The sequence below is a fragment of the Hippopotamus amphibius genome, chromosome 4, assembly GCF_030028045.1.
Source record: "Hippopotamus amphibius kiboko isolate mHipAmp2 chromosome 4, mHipAmp2.hap2, whole genome shotgun sequence".
NCBI lineage: Eukaryota > Metazoa > Chordata > Mammalia > Artiodactyla > Hippopotamidae > Hippopotamus > Hippopotamus amphibius.
This window is the reverse complement of record NC_080189.1, coordinates 72045292-72070657: the sequence shown is the minus strand read 5'-3', so window position 1 is coordinate 72070657 and position 25366 is coordinate 72045292. Positions and strand designations below refer to the sequence as shown.

The following is a 25366-nucleotide window of genomic DNA, read 5'->3' as shown; positions in this document are numbered from 1 at the left end:
GGAAGAACAGGGATTTGGGAGTTGTACCTAGCTGGCAAATGTTTACATCAGCTGTTACACTAGCATGATTCATTTTCAAGAACAACTTGTTATTTTATGACACCAACATCCTAGAGAGGGAGAACAAATTCACTCTTGGTGTAGGTTTGGGTCAAAGTTCTGAAAGACCAAGGAATATCCAAAGTGAAAATTTTTAGCTGGATTCCCTCAATGATTATTTATTTCCACTCCAACGTCAGCAAAATGATAAATTTACACTCAAGCACTCACATACACACAAAAGAAACCCCAGAAAGGTGAAAAAGAGAACAATGGAAAGCCCATATTTCTTCCAGTCTATAAATTTAGCTTGGATGACTGCCAAGACTTGCAACTTTATTGGATTCCCTAAGTCAATTTCTAGCCCACGTTCTGGAATTTTATAAAGAATTCCAGGGCTGAGTAGCAATCAGATCTATCCATGATCAAGGAATGCCTTAACCTCCAGATTAGTTGGAATGCATCACGGAAAGCTGAAGTAACTCCAGCATAAAGGCAGGGAAACCATAAATCCTCGCAAAGCCAGCATGCTCAGAAAAGTTGGGTTATTTGACATGAAAAAAGAAATCATTTATCAGATGGTTCACACCCTCTTTCAACTATGATACAAGTAACATGCTCACAACAGAATGTTTCTTTAATACACAATCCTAAAACTTTTGAAATAATTTTAATATACCCCAGGGATATTTTTCCAAATCTTACTACAAGCATAAAGATATTCTCAAGAAAAATAATCTATTTCCAAGGGCTTTAAATATACATAAATTTTTCTAGAACATAATGGTAGTTAACACACAATGAGTTAATTTGCTATGTATTTTGATAGGCATATACATAATGATAATCCCCGAAGCAAATTAGAAGTCAATAACATTACCAATTACAAATCTAGTAATAATGATAGACATATTCCCTATTCTTGTTCTTAAGCAACTTACCATCTCTGTGGCTATAAAAGATTAATATAAAAGGAACTATTAATGAACAACACAAGAAAACAGAGAGTGAAATTTTAAGATTGTGGAGTGAAACTGTAGAGTGTTACACAACTTCTCAGAATGGAGAATTCTGTAAAGCATAGATATGTGCAATATATTTTATTGGGAAAACAGTAGTTAGGGTGAAAATAACAACAAATATAAAACAAGGCAATGTAATTAGCATGTAAGAAAATTTTACAATTAGATTAGCAATACTAATAATCCTTTATAATTCAATTAAAAATACTATGTTTTATGTGTTAAAGGGTGTGACTAGACAATACAAAAAAAAATCCAGTAATCAATAACTATAAGAGAAAATATTCACCATAATTAGTAATCAAATAAAAGCAGACGAAAATCCCAACGGGAAGCCATTTTTCCACTTAGGAAATTAAAACCTTTAAAATTCTCCACGCTGACAATGGAGTGGTGCCTATATACTAAAAAATGCTGTTTGCAGGAAGATAACTTATTATAGTCTTTCTGGAAAATAATCTACCTCTATACATTTAGAGCCTTTATAAAACATTTACCCTTTGTATTAGTAATCTACTTAAAGGGTTTTGCCCTAAAGGTGTTACTGTGTAGATGAGTATTTATGTAAAAGATAATGTTTTAAAATGGGAGATGGTTGATTAATGTTAGGAGAATGGTTAAATGAAATATGGCACATCTATACCACAGAACGTTAGGCAGCCAGTAAAATTTTGTTATAAATATTTAGTGGAACAGAAAAGACTTAGCAATTTAGAGGTATTAGTGTTAAAAATAACACATACAGTATGATATATATGAGTGATGGTATTATGGTTACACTTAATTTACAATTTCTGGTGCTCTGAGCACTAGACCAAAATACCAGCCTGCTTACTTTCTTCTTTCTCATGGCTGCTTTGAGAGCATGAGGCCCATTGCACCAACCCCCCACAACACTTTCTTGTAAAAAAGGATTAGATCACGCAGGAAGAGAGAAGACAGAAACAATAAGATGACTGAGTCCTCGGGTAGTCCAGCCCTCTTTCTCTTCTGTTACACTAGAGGAGTTGTTAGTCCTCCTAGAATCTCTCTCTCCACCTGCAGTTAGGATACCATCCCCTCCTACTTGTCCACTATCATTTATGTTTTCCTCACTAACATATTAAATTCATGTTAAAATTCCCAATTATATACCTTTCATCGAGATTTAAATAATCTCAGTTCCTGCCATCTTGAAAATAAAATTATATATATGTTAACTAAGACAACACAAATACACACACACATAATATACATCTCCATCCTTACTTCCATTGATCCTTCTAACTGCCACACTTTTCTTCTCCATTTAACAGCTAAAAATCTTAAAAAGGTAGTCTATCCTGCTTTTTTGCCTTTTCCTCATCTCTGCCTCAGTCACCTATCTCTAATTTATCTTCCACCTCCATTAGTCCATTAACCAAGCTTTAACTAAGGTCACCAATAGCCTCCATGTCATTAAATCCAATGAGATTTTTATGCTCTCAGCCTACTTGGTCTCTCATTAGCTTTCAACACTATTGTCTACATCTTCCTCTTTAAAACACTCTCTTCCCTTGGCTTCTGTAACTTCATAGTCTCCAGGTTTCCTTATCTCTCTTTCCACTTTCTAATCAGTCTCCCTTAAGGCTCACACTCCTCAATCTGCTCATTTAATATTGAAGTTACTCAAGGCCCAGTCTTAGGCTTCTTCTCTTTCTATACTTACTTCGTAGGCAATGCCACAGCTCTCACGGAATTCAATTACTGCCCATCATCAGATACTTCACAGATTTTTATTTCCAAGATGAACCCTGCTCTGAGCACCAGACCAAAATACCAGCCCATTTACTTGATATCTTCACTGGGATATCCCAAGGTCACTTCAAATTCAGAATATCAAAGATGAAACTCCTAATCTTCTCCCAGCTTTCTCTAACTTACCAATGATGCCATGATGCATCTAGTAGCTCATCAGGGACCAATGAGTTACATTTAATGGCTCCCTCTCCCTATTCCTCCTCTACCTCATTTTAATTCATGACCAATTCCTGTTGATCTTGCTTTTAAATATCACTCAAGTCTATGTACTTATATCTATACCCATTCCTTGAATATTTTGCCTTTTGAATTTCTACCTTTGTCTCCATCATTCCTCTGTTAATTTCTTAGCAATTTCAATAATCACACAATCCATTCAATATCCTGATTTCTTAGTTCTCTGACTCCTTGCCTTCTATAAATCTGTCTTCTATTTACAACCATACTCCTAGACCTTGCCATTACCAATAAATAATGACATCTCCTCCAAAATCTCAATGTCAAATATCCTACTCTCCTACTTTCCAGTTGAGGCTTCAACTGCACTGGGACTTTGATCTTAATTAACTTTTGATGTACATCATTCAATCCCCACCACCATGTTCACTTCCCTCCTTATCTGGCTGAGACTTCAGAGTGCATCATTATATTTACTTCCTTGCATATATTTTTAGACAACTTGTCCCTTTTCCCCTCCAACATGTTCCCCTGGTGTGTTGGTCTGCTCAGGTTCCCAAAATAAAATACCATAGGCTGGGTGTCTTAAACAAAATAAATTTATTTCTCACAGTTCTGGGGGATGGACATTGAGATTAAGGTTTGGCGGGGTTCGGTTTCTGTTGAGAGCTTTGACCCTGGCTTGCAGATCTGCCTCCTTTTTCCCTTGAGTCCTCACACAAGGCCATTCTCTGAGCACATGCATATACAAGCACAGAGAGAACGCTGGTGTCTCTTCCACTTCTTATAAGAGCACCAACTCAATTGCATTATGGTCCCACCCTCATGAAATTATGCAACCTTTATCATTTCCTCAGAGACTTTTTCTCCAAATGTAGTTACATGGGGAGTTAGGGCTTCAACATATAAATTTTGGGGGACACAAACATTCAGTCCATGACATACTTTTAGTCACTTTGTCCTTTTCTTCCTTCAACATACTCCCCTGGTAAAACTGTAACTCTGATTAAACACAACTTGTATCTGCTCTGCTCCTGCACCTAAGCATATATAAAAGCCACACGACTGGTCTTCCTTTAAATTCATGGTTACAAACCTCAGTAGGTTCTTCATGATGCCCAGGAATCACACTATATTCCTTAATTAACTCTCCAAGCTTTTCATATGATATTTCTACCTTCTTCTCTTTCTTCAAATCTCCATTAACCCCTACTCACCCTTTACCCTTTGTGATGACTTTGCTTCTTAGAAAACAGAAGCAATTAGAATAAAATTTCCTCATCCTTCCATAATAAACTCTATCCAGTTACTAGTCCCCAATACTATCTACGGGCAATTAATTCCCCTTTGCACCTCCTCTTACCTATTCAAGGACATCCTACCTATAGTTTCCCCTTTTCTCTCCAATATCATTAATTTTTTCATCCATTGCATTATTGCCACCAGAGTATAAAACATTTATTTTTCCTCTTAATGTAAACAAAATAAACAAAACCAAGATGACAAATAATATTATATTATAATTCTATAATATATAATACAAAAATAATATAATGCAATAATAATATGATAAATAATAAACTCCAAAATTTTGATATTCATTTAATCCAATAATATTTGAAGGCAGATGATATTATTATTCCCATTTCACGAATGAAGAAACAAAGGCAAAGAAAGATTAAAGAACTTGCTTTAGGTTCATACCTAGCAAGTGACAGTGCTGGAATTTCATCTCAGATAGTCTAACACCTGAGAACAAGAATTTAAGACCAACCACATTGCACACATGATCTGACCTCGGGCCACCTTTTCATCTTGTAGCACCATCTACTTTTCTCTCTCCACTCCAGCTACGCTGGTCTTTAGATTCTCCCAGCATGCCTTGTTTCCTCTAGCCTAAGCCCTTGCACATGCTGCTAGTTCTGTGTGGAATGTCTTCCGCTTACCTACCCTCTCTTTTAACTGGATAATGCCTCCTGATCTGCACACTTCAGCTCCAACATCACTTCTCCAGGGAAACCATCCCTGAGCCTCCATAGGTCACCAACAGTTTCCTCTATAAAGTGCTCTTAGAGATCTGCCAACTCTTGTTTCTAAGCACTCATCTTAGTTTGTAACAAAACACTCATTAGTGTGATTATTTGATTTATTATTTTGGATTACTATGATTTATATGATTAGTGTCCACACCCCTACAGTGGGGTCATCACTTTATGACTTGTGTCACCTTTTTATCTTCTAGACTTACATAGTGCCTGTAGACTTACATAGGAACTACTGATCAATAAAGAATGATACCCCCACTTGCTGCAAGTAGAGAAAGCATGTACACGCAGCAACAAAGACCCAACGTAGCCAATAAATAAATAAATTCTTAAAAAAGCAAAATAAAAAAAAGATTTTTTACACCATTAAGCTATCAAAAGTATTAAACTAATAAAACCAAATATTCTTATTGCTTATGGTGATACAAATGTTTTAAGCTTTTTAAAGGACAATATGGCAATAAGTAAGAAGAACTATAAAATTGTTCATGCCTTCCAGATAAATACTTTCTGGGGAATAATCCATAAGTAAACAGCCTAACGAACCAAGTTATTTATATAAAGATATTCAATGCAAAAACATTAAAAAGCAGAAAAACTGAAAACACACAAATGTACACAAGAAGAATGGTTAAGCAAACTGGTATACTTGTATAACAGAATAACTATAGTTGCTATTCAAAGGGGTAGGTGACATTATATAAGCAGAATAATAGAAGAAAGTACACAGAAAAAATATGGAACACAAAAAAGTATATACAATACAAACACTTGTACTTTGAAAATGTGGGGGAATTGTGGAGAGAGAGAAATCATGTATTGGGTTCTTTTCCAATAAAGTTTAGAAAAAAATTTAAAAAAAAAGAATGATAAAACAAAGTGTGAATACATACTGCCCTGGTTTTTATCCCTCTGGTCTTTTGTTCTCACCTTAGCAGCAAGTTCTTCCTTCTCTCAAGGTTCCAGCTTTTGTATCCCAGCTTTCTATGGGAGGCTGCCTATTAGACTTGGTAGCATCTTCTTAGAAACAAAATGTTTTGTTCCTTACAATTAATGGAGTCCTTGATTTAATGAACTGTTGTGGAAAGTACTTTAAAAAGACTTTTTTATTCTTATAGAAATATGTGATTTTCACACTGGATTCTGAGTCTCTTGACAAGGAATTTGCTTCGTATTTCATTGGATTTTTTGCATTTGTTTTGCCTTATTGTCTGGCACAAATATTTGTTGTACATTATACTGCCTGAACCAGGTTTTTCCTTAGGTCAACAACATGTATATTCAGGAAGAAATAGAAAATATGAATAGACAGTCACAGGTACTAAAATTGAAATTATGATCAAAAAACTTCCAACAAACAAAAGTCAAGGACCAGATGGCTTCATAGGCGAATTCTACCAAACATTTAAAGAAGAGTTAATACCTATCCCTCTGAAACTCTTCCCAAAAATTGCAGAGGAAGGAACACTCCCAAGCTCATTCTATGAGGCCACCATCACCCTGACATCAAAACCTGACAAAGATATCACAAAAAAAGAAAATTACATGCCAATATCACTAATACACAGACTCAAATATCCACAACAAATTACTAGCAAACCGAATCCAACACATTAAAAGGATTATACACCACGATCAAGTGGGATTTATCCCAGGGATGCAAAGGATACTTCAATATATGCAAATCAATCAATGTGATACACCATATTAACAAACTGAAAAATAAAAACCATATGATCATCTCAATAGATGTGTAAAAAGCTTTTGACAAAATTCAACACCCATTTATGATAAAAACTTTCCAGAAAGTGGGCCGAGAGGGAACCTAGCACAACATAATAAAGGTCATATATGACAAAGCCACAGCTAACATTATTCTCAACAGTGAAAAATTGAAAGCACTTCTCTGAGATTAGAAATAAGACAAGGATGTCCACTCTCAAAATTATTCAACATAGTTTTGAAAGTTCTAGCCATGGCAATCAGAGAAGAAAAAAAAATAAAAGGAATTGAAATTGGAAAAGAAGCAGCAAAGATGTCACGGTTTGCAGATGACATGATACTATACACAGAAAATTCTAAAGATGTTACTAGAAAATTATGAGAGCTCATTAATGAATTTAGTAAAGTTGCAGGATACAAAATTAATACACGGACATCTCTTGTTTTCCTATACACTGACAACGAAAGATCAGAAAGAGAAATTAAGGAAACAATCACATTTACCATCACATCAAAAAGAATAAAATACCTAGGAATAAACCTACCTAAGAAGGCAAAATACCTGTATTCAGAAAACTATAAGATGCTGATGAAAGAAAGCAAAGATGACACAAACAGATGGAGAGATATACCATGTTCTTGTATTGGAAGAATCAATATTGTGAAAATGACTATACTACTCAAAGCAATCTACAGATTCAGTGCAATCCCTATTAAATTACCAAAGGCATTTTTCACAGAATTAGAACAAAAGAATTGTACACTTTGTATGGAAATACAAAAGATTCCAAATAGCCAAAGCAATCTTGAGAAAGAAAAATGGAGCTAGAAGAATCAGGCTACCTGACTTCAGCCTACACTACAAAGCTACAGTAATCAAGGCAGTATGGTACCAGCACAAAAACAGAAATATAAATCAATGGAACAAGATAGAAAGTCCAGAGTTAAACCCATGCACCTATGGTCACCTAATCTATGACTAGGGAGGCAAGAATATATAATGGAGAAAAGACAGTCTCTTCAATAAGTGGTGCTGGGATAACTAGACAGTTACATGTAAAAGAATGATATAAGAACATTCCCTAACGCCATACACAAAAATAAACTCAAAATGGATTAAAGACCCAAATGCAAGACTGGATACTATAAAACTCTTAGAGGAAAACATAGGCAGAACATTCTTTCACATAAACTGCAGCAAGATCTTTTTGGATCCACCTCCTAGAATAACAAAAATAAAAATAAACAAATGGGACCTAATGAAACAAAAGCTTTTGCACAGCAAAGGAAACCATAAACAAAACAAAAAGACAACCGTCAGAATGGGAGAAAATATTGGCAAATGAAGCGACTGACAAGGGATTAATCCCCAAAATATACAAACAGCTCAATATCAAAAAAACAAACAACCTAATCAAAAAATGAGTGGAAGATCTAAATAGACATTTCTCCAAATAAGACATACAGATTGTCAAAAAGCACATGAAAATATGCTCAACATTGCTAATTATTGCAGAAATACTAATCAAAACTACAGTGAGATATCACCCACACTTGTCAGAATGGCCATCATCAAAAACTCTACAAACAATAAATACTTCAGAGAGTGTGGAGAAAAGGGAATCCTCTTACACTCTTGTTGGGAATGTAAATTGGCACAACCATTATGGAGAACAGTATGGAAGTTCCTTAAAAAACTAAATAAAGGACTACCATATGATCCAGCAATTCTACTCCTGAGTACATATCGGAAGAAAACCATGATTTGAAAAGATACATGCACCCCAATGTTCACTGCAGCATTATTTACAATTGCCAAGACATGGAGGCAACCTACAGGTCCATTGACAGATGAATGGATAAGGAAGATGTGGTACATATATATAATGGAATATTAGCCATAAAAAAGAACAAAATAATGCCATTTAAAGCAACACTGATGGGCCTTGAGCTTATCATATTAAATGAAATCAGACAGAGAAAGACAAATACCATATGATATCACTCATATGTGGAATCTAATTTCAAAAATGATTCTAATGAACTTATTTATAAAACAGAAATAGAGTCACAAATGTAGAAAACAAACTTACAGTTATGAGGGTGGAAAGGGGGAGAGATAAATTAGGAGATTGGGATTGACATATACACATTACTATATATAAAATAGATAATTAATAAAGACCTACTGTATAGCACAGGGAACTCTACTCAATACTCTGTAATGACTTACATGGGAAAAGAATCTAAAAAAAGGAGCTTCCTAGGTGGCACAGTGGTTGAGATTCCACCTGCCGATGCAGGGGACACTGGTTCGATCCCTGCTCCAGGAAGATCCCACATGCCGTGGAGCAGCTAAGCCCATGCGCCTCAACTATTGAGCCTGCGCTTTAGAGCCCGTGAGCCACAACTATTGAGCCCATGTGCTGCAACTACTGAAGCCCACGCACCTAGAGCCCGTGCTCCACAACAAGAGAAGCCATGGCAATGAGGAGCCTGCACACTGCAAGGAAGAGTAGCCCCCACTCATCACAACTAGGAAAGCCCGCACACAGCGAAAAAAGACCCAACACAGTCAATAAAATAATAAATAAATAAATAAATTTATAAAAAAAAGAATCTAAAAGAAAAAGTGGATAAACTGATTCAATTTGTTGTACACCTGAAACTAACACAACATTGTAAATCAACTATACTGCAATAAAAAAATATTTTCAATGACCCTTTTAAATAATAACCTGTATTTTCAAAGCCGTCAAAAATTTACTAGCCTCACAAAGTATATCTATGAGAAAACCTGTATACAATAAAGGATTGAGGGGCTCAGCTTATTATTTTCTCATCTAATACTAATAATATAGATAGCCATTTTCATTTTGCGAAGAAATATTCTGTTTTCTCAAAATTTGGAGTGTGTATGATATTCTTAATCTCTTTTATTTTGTATCTCAGAGTACAGTAGTAAAACCTGCCAATGTCATATTATTCCATACAATTTTGAATTTTTTCTACTTTACTCCATGAAAAAACTCTTTGCTTTATATTTTATTCAGTTACTCAAAGAGGTTAATCTAAGAAAATGCATGCCAAAAAATTATTATTATTTATAATAAGTTAATAGTGATATAATTTTTATCTTCAGAATCTAATTTGTAAAATGTCTTTTCAAGTTTTACATTCTCTTCAATCATGAACATGACTAATCATAGAACTTTGGCAGTATTTGAACATCACTAACACAAACAATTAACATTTCAAATACTGAGTGTCCCTATTTTGTTGTTGTTTAGATGAGTGTTGTAGATGCTTCCCTTTCGTTAAAGAGAAGAATGTGTTCTCTGGTGTTATCCTATGGGGATGTACAGGAGACTATTTGCTCACCATAGATAGCCATGTGACTTCCAGGAAAGGGAATCGATAAAACTATCTATATGTAAAACAGATTTGAAGGAGATGAAAGGAATCCAATCATCTTAGACTAGTCTATTTCCATAACAGATGAAATTTGCATTTTCTGGTCAAATTTCTCAAAATGTCAAACTTATTTGTGTATTCCTTTTATGCACAGTGAAACCTTCCCCAGGCAAGTAAAGGGCAGGCAGTAAGCAAATCACTAGAACCATTTTAAAGGTTCTTTTTTTTTTCACTCAGCATGACCAAAGTTCAAATTCCTCTGCATAGCTCAGTTTATTGCCACGGAACTGATGGGAACTAAATATTGCAAAGTACAAAATAATCTGATCATTTTACTTCCTGCATTTATTAGGATGGCCTCATGGACAGCAGAAATACATATTTTCATTTCTCTGACATCCCCACAGCCTAGTAGGTATTCAATGGATAGTAAGAACCATTACTAAATCCAACCTATATAGAGTAATTTAGGTTTCAGAAATCATGGAAAATAAGGGCCTAATCACCACTGATAAGAAAGAATTCGAAAGTTAAGAACATATTGTATAGCAGAATTAGCCAATCCAAAAGAGAAAAGCAAAGATTATTTACACACTTCCAAAGATATTAGGCTATGAACCAGAGCTTATACTAATACTACCTGTAATACCCAGTAGTCCCATTAGCCACTTACTAGTTTTGACTTTTATTTTTTATAAAAGCATAAGTGCAAAGCAGAGTACAGAAAGTCTAGGTGATATTTATAAACTGACAAGAGATGAGATGACTGTGTTTCTTTGTTAGAAGTAGTTAATCAAATATTGTATCTTTACTTAATATTTCAAATGTAACTCTATTTGGGATATAAAATCAAAGAAATTTGTCCTGCAGAGAAAAATGTTTTATATATTATATAACTGCCTACTATCCAAAGACTAATTGAGCATGTCAGACCAGTTGATTGGGATTCTATTTTTAAAGTTTCTCTTTAAGTGCATTAGCAATTTGGAGCTCAGTAATTACCTCCCAATGACTAAGTATTACCACCAAAGTATTTCTAAATGTACTAAAGTATCAATCTTCAGTGAAATATAACGTATCAAAACCAAGCACAGCATGGAAAAACTCTACAGCATGCATTTCCAAATAAAGATGTGATGGTTGAATTATTACTTGCAATACATTTGCTGAATTGGAAATTCATATGCAATGATTTATGTTGAAACATTTCACTGGAAGCCAAAATCCCAGCTACCCCAGATTTATACTGATGCATTATCAATTTTGAAAGTGACTTTAAGAAACATTTCTTTACCTATATGTAGACTGACTTTTTTTAAGAATAGTTGGAGATATTTTAATCTACTTTGATATTCAATAGTAACTATCATTATCAGTGCATAAGCAATTTGGCTCTAGGGAAAAAAAAAGCAAAGAGCTGAAAGTAGCCAGAACCTGCAATTTGCATGACAATACTAGGATAGCATAATTTATCTCCCAACAAATCAATTCGCTTGTAAGTGCCCTAACATCTCAATAAATGTGCCTGCCAAGTGTACAAGTCTTTCACCTGATGATAGATCAAAAAGAGTAATGCAAATAAGCATGCATTAGCTGGTTTCACATATTTAAAAAAATTATGTATAGTAATAAATGTCTGGTCCTTTATATTAAGTTGCACAAAGATCAAGAAATCAGAAACATGGTAAAGACATAATGCTTTTAAAAGATTTAATTGGATAGAAGATCTTAATGTTCTCCTATTATACTAAAACTTTGTTTCTAAAAATCATTAAAGTAATTGTGTTGTCTGTTGTAGCTGTTTGAGGTTTTTAGTTGTTTTGTTTTGTTTGTCGCGGTTCTTTTGTTTGTTTTGGCAGAGGATGGTGGGTAATGATATTTGTTCTAACAGGATTTAAAACATAAGTAATACTGCTCTTCTTGCTCTAGTAAGCATTTCATTTATAAGGATTCCCCATCCCCAACCCCTGCCCCCGTTAGGTAGAGTTGAATAAGGCAAAAATGTCCATCAGAATTCTCTAGCACCTTGTGGGTTACCTACGATGGTTCATTTGAACTTGACTCAGCTCTGCTTCCTCATCCAAAATGGTGCTGGTTACACTCAACATTGTGGTATTAAAGTCCATTGTTTAGGCTAAAGAAACTGAAAATTGTTCAATGGAAATTGTTCACAGTGTCTGTTGATATCACTGAATGTTAAAACTTTACGTTAAGGTCATACATGAAAGTTGAAGTAATACCACCTTCCCCTCCTATCACTCCCTGCTAATGAATGTGGGGATTTAGATGATCAGAAACCAACTCAAGAGCAGAGAAAGAAAAAACAGATCATCATTCCCCTGCCTTGTTTCCTCCATCTCTGTTTACCTTGTAGGAACTTATGCAACAATTGGCTCAGAGTCCACTTTTCAGGACCAGATCAGGCACAGCGATGTTAATGAGCTGCTAAATAACCTGCAATCTTGAGCTGGCTGATACAGATATGAGGCAGCTCATCATTTGTTTAACATACATTATACCAGGTCCCATTCAAAGTTGCTACTGAATAGCAACGGTGAATCTTTGGTGTATTCTGAGGTCTTTTTCTTTAGCTACGCTAGAATCTGTGATGAAATAGTTCTACATGGTTTATAGTATGGCAACAATAATGTGAAAGTAGAATATTTCCCCTTCCCAGCTTTAAGTTCTTGGAATAAAATCTTATTTATAAGTTAAAAAAATGCATTATGTCTACTAAATGTCATAAATAATTGGTTTGCCCTACCCTGTCTTTATCAGAAAGAGAGTGGGGATAAAATTATATCATCTTAGGGATGTATTACTAATGCTAGACTTTATCCATTTTTGCTTAATTTCACAAGTCTCTAATAAGGACTATATAATACCTTTATTGTTAATTCTCTGTATAAAAATTAGAAATCTAGTTTTATGACTTTTTGAAAAGAAGGAATTTAACAGGAATATAAGGATAAAACACTATATTGCAAAACACCTGAACACTCCATTAATGGGTACCTCCTAAGAATAACTGAACCAACTCTAAAATTTGACATTCAAATTAGTAAGTCATTTTGGGTTCCCTTTAACTGCAGTTCACTGGGATGCATATTTTGGAATACACTATTACAGTCCTTGAAACCAGTCAACTTCAGCCTCAAAAAAGACTTTCTAAAAAGACAGTTTGCTTTAGAATCAATGTTATTAGTCTACAGCATCTGAGGGAAGGAAGTTTCACAAAGAAAGTTTGTCTCTTACATACTAGAATCTAGGAGGTTAAAGGAGGTAGGGAGATTTGCCAAGAAAACAATAAGGTACATATGGGAATACCATTTTGTTTCTTTGAGTGAACTCAAGGGAGCCAGGAAAACAGGAGCCCAGCATTAGCAGTTTAACTGAATGGTAGACCCTAAAGCATATGCACAGCTGCCAGCCCTGTTCCCTGAAGGAAGGAGCTTGATGACAGCACTGGAAAACAGTTCTTAGGAAGCCTGGCATCTGTGGTCCATAATGCCTACAGCCTTGAGCCTGGCAAAGATGTGGCTATAGATAGGAATAAACACATTCATGAAAAACCAGTCTCCTGGTGGAAAGGAGACAGGGCATTTGATGGTGCTTATATTACACATAATTTAAGTTGAGCCTTGTATGAAAATAATAACAATGGATGCACTATGAAGGTTTTGTTGGGGGATGGGAATCATCAGGATGTGGGTCTTGGTAAGGCAATAATAACCTACTGAAAGCAATTTGTTTAGTTTATCAATCAGTGGTTTCAGTTGATATGAGGCCCAACAATTCAATTCTGTGAACTTTTTGAAACAGGACTGGTTTTTGGACCACTGTGACCAAAAAACCAAAAACCAAAAAACCCCAAAAAACCCCAAAAACCAGGTATTTCTTTCATCATGTAAATAGAACCTCAGTATGAAAAATTTCTGAAAAGAAGAATTAGGGCAGAAGAATGTTTGTTTTTGTTTTTTTAAGAGCCAGAAAAGGGACATCCTTGGTGGTCCAGTGGTAAAGAATCTGCCTTGCAATGCAGGGGACATGTGTTCAATCCCTGGTTGGGGCAATTAGGCCTGCATGCCACAACTAGAAAGCCTGCATGCTGCAAACTATAGAGCCCATGCACTCTGAAGCCCACGGGCCACAACTACAGAGCCCATGTGCTCTGCAGCCCACATGCCACAATTAGAGAGGAAAAACCCAAATGCCACAACTAGAGAGAAGCCCATGTACCACAATGAAAGATCTTGCATGCTGCAATTAAGACTCAATGCAGTCAAAAAATTTTAAAAAACTAAAACAAATTTTTTTAAAAAGAGCCAAAAAAAAATTGTTTAAGACAGATGATCACAGCCTTCTAAGAAGATAATAGCACAACATAATAGTATGGCATGATAATAATAATAATTAAAACAGTATATTATAATAATAGTAAAATAATAGTAATGACCAAGACCTGAGCATAGATAACACTGGAGGACAAACACTGTATCAACAAATGCCCCATGATAATACCCTTTTGTCATTATATTCATATCTTACTACAGCAGATTCGTATTCAATCAACAGTGGATCTAATATTCCCGGTATATTGTGGTGTATATATACATTTATTCAATTATATATATGAACTTTCAAAAATTTTAGAGTAGCAATATACATTTAATAACTATTATTAAAACGTCTAGGTTCTTTAGATAGATGATTTTTAATTTTGGCCATATTATTCTTCCTCTAACTGTAAACTTTCTTCTTGTACTAAATTCTAATTCTCCATGGCCATACACTATAACAAGAATAGCTACCAGCAATTGAATTGGTCAATTCAGTCAAAACTAGGCAACTGAATCAAAATTTCAAGCAAAGAAATTAAATTATATAGCATTATGTACTAAGAACACCAACTCAATTGACCAGACTTTTCACTTTATAAGTTTGCGTGTGTGCGCATGTGTATGAAATTTATTGCCATATAAAATTACAAAGGTGTAAAATACTTATGTTCTCCAAGTGTGTACGATATGTGGGATTTGGACACTGCTATCAAAAAGCCAAACAATGTCTTTTGCAGAGATAGAAACAAAAAAGGAAACATCTGCATTATACATAAACTGGCAGGTATAAAATTTAATACTATCAAAGATAAAAAACAAACATAAATTATTTGGAAGATTTTTTTCCCATTACATGTTATTTGTTCTATATTTTAAATATTGAGGTGAACATATAGCAATAAAAAACCTTGCAAGTAAATGCTAAATTTGATACTGGAATTTATTTCAGGAAGCATTCTTCCCCATCTAAGTTATTTTTAAAACATCATCAAGACTTTGACTAAAAGTATAAAGTTAATGTCAGGGATGGAGAAGAGCTCAGCATGGTTTAGAGGGGAAAGAGATGTAGATAAAGCCTGAAGGAATATGTAGCAATTTTTAGTCAGTATGAGCTAAACCACATACAAGTAATGAAATCTGGACAGTCCAAAACCAAGAACCAGATGCAGAGACTAGAAATAGGCAGATTCAATTACCATGGGGCAGGCAATTAAAACTACAAACTAGAAATTGAAATATTAACCATCAGAAAAGCAGATGGGCAGAATAATAGCCTAGAAAGAAGCAAATTGTGCAGTGGGAACACTACAGGCAGGCCAACGAGGCAACAAGTCTTGGTTCCTGAGCAAAGAATATGAATAATAGGTAGGCTCACCTTTTACTTAATCCAAGAGCTTTCAGGTATTTGTATGTTTGTCATTATTCAGAGGTAAAAATAAGTCCAAAGTTGGCTAATAGAAGACCTTTCAGAAAAAAGTTGGAGCACTTGTTATAACAGGAGGTGAGAAGGTCAAAAACAAGGCAGTTTTCCACAAGAGTAAACATATAACTGGCAAGGCTTCTCCCTTTCCCTGATGTTTAGATAGCCATTTACAGTGGATGTACAGAGAGTATAACAGTAACATATTTGTCCTTTCCTTCATTAATGTTGAAAAATCAAACGGAGAAATAAGTCAATATGACCCCAATTTAATCATTTGCATTTGTCCCTTATGAATGTGAGAGAAAATTCACAACAGGGGAAAACTTCAACATTCTCTCAAAAATATATTTTGTTTTGGAGATCCACATCTGATTAGAAGGAAAAAGAATATGCAAAACTTCAGTCCTGCAAAAGTAAAAATAAATCACTGAATAAACCAAAAAATATGCTTTTCTTTCAATCACTGAAGAGCTCTGAACACAAAGAAATTTTTAAAAGAATTAAGCTCCAGAGAAACAAGCCCTTTGTAGCCTCTACTGGATTTTAAGCACAATGCCTAGCATATAATCAAATCTTACAAGACATACAAAGAAGCAAATTAACAAGACTTATAATCAAGTAAAAAATAAGGTAATAGAAACATACAAGTGACATAAATTTGAATCTCTAGAGAAAGATTTTTAAATAATTATGATAGACATATTAAAGAATCTATGGGAAAAGATGATAAAGAGAGATATAATGGTGAAGAGGGGAATTTCAAAAGAGATCTAGAAGCTGTGAAAAAGCACTAAATGGGAAATAGAAAAGTATTTGAATGGGATTAATAGCAGCTTAGACACAACAGAAGACAAGGACAATAAACTTAAAAACAGGTTACAAGAAATCATCCAAATAGACATACAGAGAAGAAAAAAAGACTGAAGAAAATGAACAGACCCTCAATATCCAGTGGGACAGTGTGAAGTGATCAAGTAAACACATAACAGGACTCTAAGAAACAAAGGATATAGAGAATTGTGTAGAATACAATATTTTAAGAACTATTAAGTAAAAGTCCTCCAAATTTTATCAAAAAGAGCAAGCCACCAATACAGGAAGCTCAGTGAACTACATCCAGGATAAAAAAAGAAATCTATATCTAATCATAAAACTAGTAAAAAAACAAAAGTAAATAAAAGTCTTGAAGACAGAGAGAAAAAAGATGCATTACATCATTAAATTATAGAGGTCAATGATAAGAATGACAACTGATTTCTCATCATCAAAAAAGAGAAAAAATACCGGAAGGATATCTTTTAGAGTGTGACATAACTGTCAACATAGAATTTTATATAAAATGATAATATCATTCAAAGATTAAAGGAAAAGAAAAACATTTTCTTATAAACAAAAGATGAGAGAATCAGCTGCCAGTAGAACTGCAATACAAGGAATGTTGAAGGAAATTCTTCAGCCTGAAAGGAAATGATACCAGATGGAAGCCTGGATCTGCCCAAATGAATACAGAACACCAGAAATACTAAATATGTGGGCAACTATAAAAGACACTTTATAAATTATCTTCATATTATATATGTATACCATATTCTCTTTCTCTTTCTCTCTTTATCTCTCTCTCACACACACACAGACACACAAACACACACAAGCACTTAAATTTGTTTAAAAACTGTCAACTATTAAAGCAAAAATAATGATAACTTACTGTGGAGATATCTAATATGTGTAAAAGTAAAATATATGATAAATACAGAGGTAAGGAGAAGATAAAGAGAATTACACTGTTATAAGTCTCAATAAATGTAAAATGATTTTCTAACTCCAGTAGAATTAAATCACAGATCAATTATAGAAAGATATCTGGAAAAGTCCCCAAAGAGTCATTCACTAAGTAACACACTTCCAAATAACACATATGCTAAAGCAGTCAAATGGGAAATTAGAAGATATTTTGAACATAATGAAAATGAAAACACATGCCAAAATTTGTAGTATGCAGCTAAAGTGGTATTTAGAAAGAAATTTATAATAGTTTAATAATACTGTTCTGAATACTGGTAACTTGCTTAGAAAGTACATTTCAAGTGCCCTCATTATGAAAGAAGAAAAAACAAAAATCAATATTAGCTTAAAGGTATGGACTGTAATAATCCTTTCACTGTGTATATGTATATCAAGTCATCATGTAGTATACCTTAAATATATACAATTTTTAATAAAATAATAATAACAAAGCAATTTATAGCACTAAATGCCTATATTGGGAAAAAGGAAAAGTCTCAAGTCTGTGAGCTCAGCTTCCACCTTAAAAGACTAGAAAAAGAAGAGCAAATAAAACCCCATATAAGCAGAAAAAAGGAAACAATAAAGGTCAAATCAGTGAAATAGAAATAAAGAATATGAACGAAACCAAAGGCTAGCTTTTTGAGAAGATCGATAAACTTGATAAATATCTAGCCATGCTGATCAGAAAAAAAGAAAGAAGATACAAATTACCACTCTCAGGAATGAGAGCGATGACAAAACTACAGATTCAATAGATCAAATGGAATGATTTGGAGAATGGTTTATCATTTTCTTATAAAGCTACACATACACTTACCCTACAACAATTATTTCTGTCCTAGGCATTTAACAATGAGAAAAAAAAAAACATACGTCTAAAAACAGATATTGAAAAATATCTTCGTTGCAGTTTTATTCATAATAGTACCAAACTGGAATGAATCAACAAATTGTATAATATTCATAAAATAGACTAATCATCAGAGAAATGCAAATTAAAACCACAATGAGATATCACCTCACACCTGTCAGAACGGCTATCATCAAAAAGACGACAAATAACAAATGTTGGTGAGGATGTGGAGAAAAGAGAACCTTGTACACTACTGATGGGAACATAAATTGGTGCAACCTCTACCGGAAACAGTATGGAAGTTTCTCAAAAAACTAAAAACAGAACTACCATATGACCTACAATTTCACTCTTGGGTATATATCTGAAAAAATGAAAACACTAATTTGAAAAATTATATACACCCCAATGTTCATATGTTCATAGCAGCATTATTTACAATTGCCAAGATATGGAAGCAACCTAAGTGTCCAGCAACAGATGAATGGATAAAGATGTGGAATACACACACACACACACACACACACACACAAATGGAATATTACTCAGCCATAAAAAATGAAATTATGCCATTTGCAGCAACATACATGGACTTGGAGGGTATTATGCTAAGTGAAATAAGCCATACAGATTAAGACAAATACTGTATGTTTTCATTCTATGTTTGGATTTCACTTACATGCAAAATCTAAAAAGTGTAACAAACTAGTGAATATAACAAATAGAAGCAGACTCACAGAAAGAGAGAACAAATTAGCAGTTACCTGTGGGGAGAGGGAAGCAGGAAGGGACAAGATAAGAGTAGGGGATTAAGAGGTACAAACTACTATGTACAAAATAAATAAGCTACAAGGACATATAGTACAACACAGGGAATATAGTCAATATTTTATAATAACTATAAATGGAATATAACCATTAAAAATTGTGAATCATTATGTTGTACACCTGAAACTTACATAATATTGGAGAGCAACTATGTCTCAATAAAAAAAAAGTTATTTTAAAATGTGGCAACAGATTACCTTTTAATGAGGTAAGTCATCAGTTACCAAATCGGGAGTTAATAGCTCCTGCCATTTAAAATTATCATTAGTTTTTTTAAGAGTTTAGAAATTTTAATTTTTAAACTAAGGGGAAATTATATTGTTTGTATAGTAAAGAAAATAAAATTTAAAATAAATATAAAATACCACTAAGCAATAAAAGCTAATAAGCTAAATGATGCATGCAAAGAATGGATGTATCTCAAAAACATTAAGTGAAAGAAGCCACACAGAAATTTCTACCTGCTATATACTGCCGTGGATATAAAGTTCCGTAATAGGAAAAATTAGGTGAATATCAGAAAAATCAGTTTAGGGACTTCCCTGGTGGTCCAGTGGTAAAGAATCTGCCTTCCAATGCAAAGGACGTGGGTTCGATCCTTGGTCAGGGAACTAAGACCCCACATGCCACGGGGCAACTAGGCCTGCATGTCACAACTACTGAGCTCGTGCACGCATCAACAAGAGAGCCCCAATGCTGCAAACTACAGAGCCCATGTGCTCTGGAGCCTGAGCACCACAACCAGAGAGAGAAAACCCACATGCCACAACTAGAGAGAAACCCGTGAGCCACAGCGAAGAGTCCATGTGCCACAACAAAAAGATCTCACATGCTGCAACAAAGACCCAATGCAGCCAAAAAGAAAGGGAGGGAGGAAGGAAGGAAGGGAGGGAGGGAGGGAGGGAGATTGGGAGGGAGGGAGAGGGGGTGAGAAAGAGAGAAAAAAAGAGAAAGGAAGGAAGGAAGGAAGGAAGGAAGGAAGGAAGGAAGGAAGGAAGGAAGGAAGGAAGGAAGGAAATATTTTTTAAAAAAAGAAGAAAAAGAAAAATCAGATCAGTGTTTGCCTGTTCAGAAAAATGACTACTAAAGGGCATGAGCAAACCTTCTGGGCTGCTTTAAATATCAGAAAACTCATGGTGGTGGTGAAGTATAGACATTTTGTCAAGCGACCTCATATGCTTCAAAATCAGTACATTCAATTCAATGTACACTATACTTCACTTAAAAAATAAATTATATTATCTATTTTTGAAAAATCTCAAGTGATTCCTAAATAGCTGACAGCCATATACGATGAGAATATTAAAGAAGGAATCTACTTTCAATTTTGAGTAACTGTTTGTGGAAGGTATAAGTCCCCCCAAAATGTCCACCTCCTAATTCTCAGAATCTGTGAATATTACCTTCAATGACAAAAGATATGATTGCAGATATGATTACCATGACAGACCTTGAGATGGGAAAGATACCCAGCATTATATAGGTGGCCCTGTTCAAACTATACGCATTCTTAAAGAGTCAGAGAGTGTTGCAATGTTGGAAAAAGTTCATAAAAATGACAGCTTAAGAAGGGTTCTAGGCCCTCTTGCTGGCTTTGACACATAGGGGGTAAGTGCAAAGAATGGGCAGAGGCCTGCAGAAGTTGAGAGCAGCCCCCAGCTGATAGCTAGTCAGAAAATGGGGACCACATGGTCTCCACAACCATATGGAAATGAATTCTGCCAAAGCCTGATTAAGCTGGAGAACTCCACAGGCCTCTCTGGGCTAAACTCAAGGTGTCACCAGGGCTGCAATGAGACCTACATAGTTCTTCTGACCTCTAGGGCTGAAAACAATAAATCAGTGCTGTCTTAAGCCAATAAATTTGTGGTAATTTGTTACAGTAGCCATAGAAAACTAATACACCCATATATTAGGGTTAAATTAGGAATGGTATAAAAAGGAAATAGCATTATTTCTCTCCCAGCACTAACCTTTCTTTAGTTTTTTATCTGATATACCCCACAGCTTTTCAGATCACTTTCAGCTATAGGAATACTCTCATCTTTAGATATTAAAAAGTCCAGTTCAGTCTAGTTAAACTCTTAAATGTCACATCTAATTTAGAGTATTTCCCCACTGATCTGCTGACCCACAGAAGCAGAGACGAACAGTGGGTGAAAACCTGTATGTGCTGGGGGAGGAGGCCACATAATTTATAACATATTTTTACCTTTCTTGCTCTACTACCTCATGCTATGCTTATAGATTACCCAGCTCTGGAAAGTGGGAAGAATAAAAAGGATGAAGACTTTGGATTCACAGTGAAATCTGGAAATCTCTTTGGATTCCTCAAATGCCCTCTGTTATGGCAGATCCAACGTTGTCCCTCTTCCAATGGGAGCCCTCACAAGTTCTTCAGAGGCATTGTCAGCGACCTCCATCCGGTCTGCAAGGTTCACTGATGTGGGCAATGCACTCATCAGCTGACCTTACAAGCCCTCATCAGCTTTTACAAACATCTCCAGTCATATTCTCCTGAGGGGCTTTTGTCTTCAAAGGCAGACCTCTTTGGTGAGATACTTCCAAGATGATTCAAATCTGGCTTCCATCCAAAGTGTCCACTGGCCCACAAGGAAAAAAAGTCCTTGCCCTATCAACAGTGTCAGTTTCACTACAGCTGCTTACCCCCTCTCTTCAACCTGCCCACATGGCAGTTTCAACCAGCTTTCCACTTTGCACTCTCTAGGTGACAAGCTTGGATATTCTTCTATCTTTATACAGGTCCCAAACTCCTAATACATATGTCAGTCCCCCTAGTGAGCTCTTTCATGCCCCACCCTGGTAGTAGTCTAGAATGATCCTACAAATTTCTGTAACTCAACATGTATCGAGCTAAGGACTGAAAAGCCATTCCTCCCATTCTCAGACGTAAGCAATTTCCTTGGACTCCTTCCCCATCTCTTACACATTTGGCTTGTGTTGGGGAAAGCAAAGAAGGGAACAGACCAAAATAGCCAAAATACTTAAATTCATTTTAAAGAATCTTTCATCAATCACATCTCTCTTATCTAGTCTTCTGGTATATAAACTGGATTACGTAAGATAATTGCAGGGCTGTTTGACTATCTTTTAATGAACCATTGAAGAGGTGTCTATCATACATAATTAACAACCAATGTCCTCAGCTTGGGACCTTGGTCAAAATTGGGGTCAACACAAATATTCCATTTCACACCTTATCTGATGTACCATTTTAGGCTAGAAAATAGTATAAAATTTTAAGGAAGGCCAAATTGATGGCAAAATGTATTTGAAATGGCAATTCAACTTTCTTTATCTATAATCAATAGTTTAAAAATGTAATCGCTATCCTTATTCTCTAAGCTATTAGAAGTACACTCTTAGTTTTTAATGGTACCTACATATGCATATATATATATATGTATGCTAAATAATTGTGTGTGTGTGTGTGTGTGTGTGTGTGTGTGTGCGCATCCCACTATCTGGCTCTTGACTATCTCTATAACATCATTTTCTGCTAACCTCTCTTAATAACTCCAGACACACAGGCCTCCTTGCAGTTCCTTAAACATGTCAAGACCTATTTACTCCACTCTACAAGAGAGATTCTGTATTTGCTTTTTTCCTTGTCTGGACTACTCTTTCCCCACTTCTCTACAGGATTCTTCCCTTACTTCATTCAGTTAAGATCTCTAACAATCTGTAAGGCCTTCCTGACAACAAAAGCTAACAGAGCTAGCCCTCTTCCTCAGTCTTGCTCTAATTCTCCTTCATGCTTTAGCCTTTCTCTGTAGTACAAATTTTCACCTGAAAATATGCTCTACATCTATTTGTTTTATAAATGAATAATTAATAACTGAAATCAGCAAGGTGACACTTTCAGTCTTATGAGGGTGAAATCACAATGTACCCTTACAGGGTTAAACTGAACTTCAATTTTGTTAATATACATTTTAAACAATTTTGAATCAGTAAATCCCCTATTAGACACATGGAAAGCAAAATACGAATATCAAAGTCAAAAAGAAGACATTAGATGCATCATAGAGAAAAGATACAATATCCATAAGAAATGATAATTAGATTGGTAACTGCTATTTTACACATCAAAATGGGAAGCCAGAAAAGCATTGAGGATCTTCAAAGTGCTGAGAGAAACTGTCAACTTCGTGTACTTAACAGAACTATCTTTCAAGAATGGGGGCAAAAAGATACCATAGATAAACAAAAACTGAAAAACCATCACTAAAGAAACTTCTAAAAGTGTGCAGGAAGAAAGAAAACAAGAAATGCAAGTTTCAGATACAAAGATTAATGGTGAATAAGGAAAATGGTAAATACGTGGGAAAGTATAAACAAACACTGATGATATGAACAGTTTAATAATGTCTCACTGGTGATATTATTTTTACAAAAGAGATAAAGCTAAAGTACTATAGCATAATAGCATAAAATTAGGACAGGATAATTGCCTTTAAAACATTCTAAAGTTCTTGTGTTGTTAGTGAAGAGAGTAAAGTAATTGAGATTTATTAAATAGGTTAAATTTTAAAATGATAATTACTAAAATAAAAGAAATTATGTATTTTTTTTTTAAACTTAAAGGTAACACAGAATGAGCTAACATTTCAGCTGAAAAGAAAGCAAGGGGTGAATGAAAGAAAGGGTGTACACAATAGTAGGATAAAGAAAAAATAAACTATGATAGAAATACATTTATGTATACTATCAATCATAATAAACAGAAATGAATTCACCTCTTCAGTTAAAACATATAGTCAGAGTAGAAAGTAAAATCCAGCCTTAAGCTATTTATAAGAAATAGACCTAGTATATAGTAAAGAGAAACTCTGTAAGTAAACAGATGGTAAATAATGAACTAGGCAAATACTAGGAAAGAAAAAAAAAACTAATAATGCTATATTAATATATATATTAATAATAATGCTATATTAATAATATATTATATATAATTTACATATATTATACAAATATAACTGAGGATAAAAGGCTTTACTTGAGATAAGCATTAAATATTAATAAAAGGTTTAAGAAGGACATAATCTTATTTTGTCCATATCTAATAACAGAGGTTCATTATAAGGTGACATTTTATACCTACAAGATTGGCAAACATTTATTTTTAAATATTTGTTATTATTTATTTAAAATTTATAAATACATGTATTTTAAATATGTAAATATATAAAAATATATGTTTCAAATATTTTTATTTTTATTTTTTGAAGTATGTTTGATTCACAATATTAGTTTCAGGTGTACAACATAGTGATTTAATATTTTATAGATTATATGCCATTTATAGTTATCATAAAATATTGGCTATAATCCCTATGTTGTATATTATAGCCTTACTTTCTTTATACCTAGGAGTTTGTACTTCTTAATCTCCTTCCCCTGTCATGCTCCAGTGCTCAGTGGTAAACGCTAGTTTATTTTCTGTATCTGTGAGTCTGTTTCTGTTTTGTTATATTTACTTGGTTGCTTTATTTTTTTAGATTCCACATACAAGTGAAAACATACAGTATTTGTCTTTCTCTGTCTGCCTTACTTCACTAAGTATGACACTCTCCAGGCCCATCCATGTTGGTGCAAATGGCAAATTTCATTCTTTTTTTTTTTACAGCTGAGTAACATTCCATTGTGTGTGTGTACACATACACGTATATATATATACACCACATTTTCTTTATCCATTCATCTGTTGATGGACACTTAGTTTATTTCCATATTTTCACTATTGTAAATAATGCTGCTACAAACATAGGGGTCAACGTATCTTTTCAATTTAGTGTTTTTGCTTTTTTGGATATATATCCAAGAGTAGACCTGCTAGATCCTATGGTGGTTCTATTTTTAATTTTTTGAGGAACCTCCATACTGTTTTCCAAGGTGGCTGTATCAATTCACAT

The 25366-nt window shown here is 34.4% G+C and overlaps 1 protein-coding gene across 1 annotated transcript in view; it reads right to left on the bottom strand.

Moving 5' to 3' along the window:
* Window positions 1-25366, bottom strand: part of HDAC9 (histone deacetylase 9) — a 719791-nt gene that overhangs the window by 168867 nt on the left and 525558 nt on the right. The window lies entirely within an intron of this gene.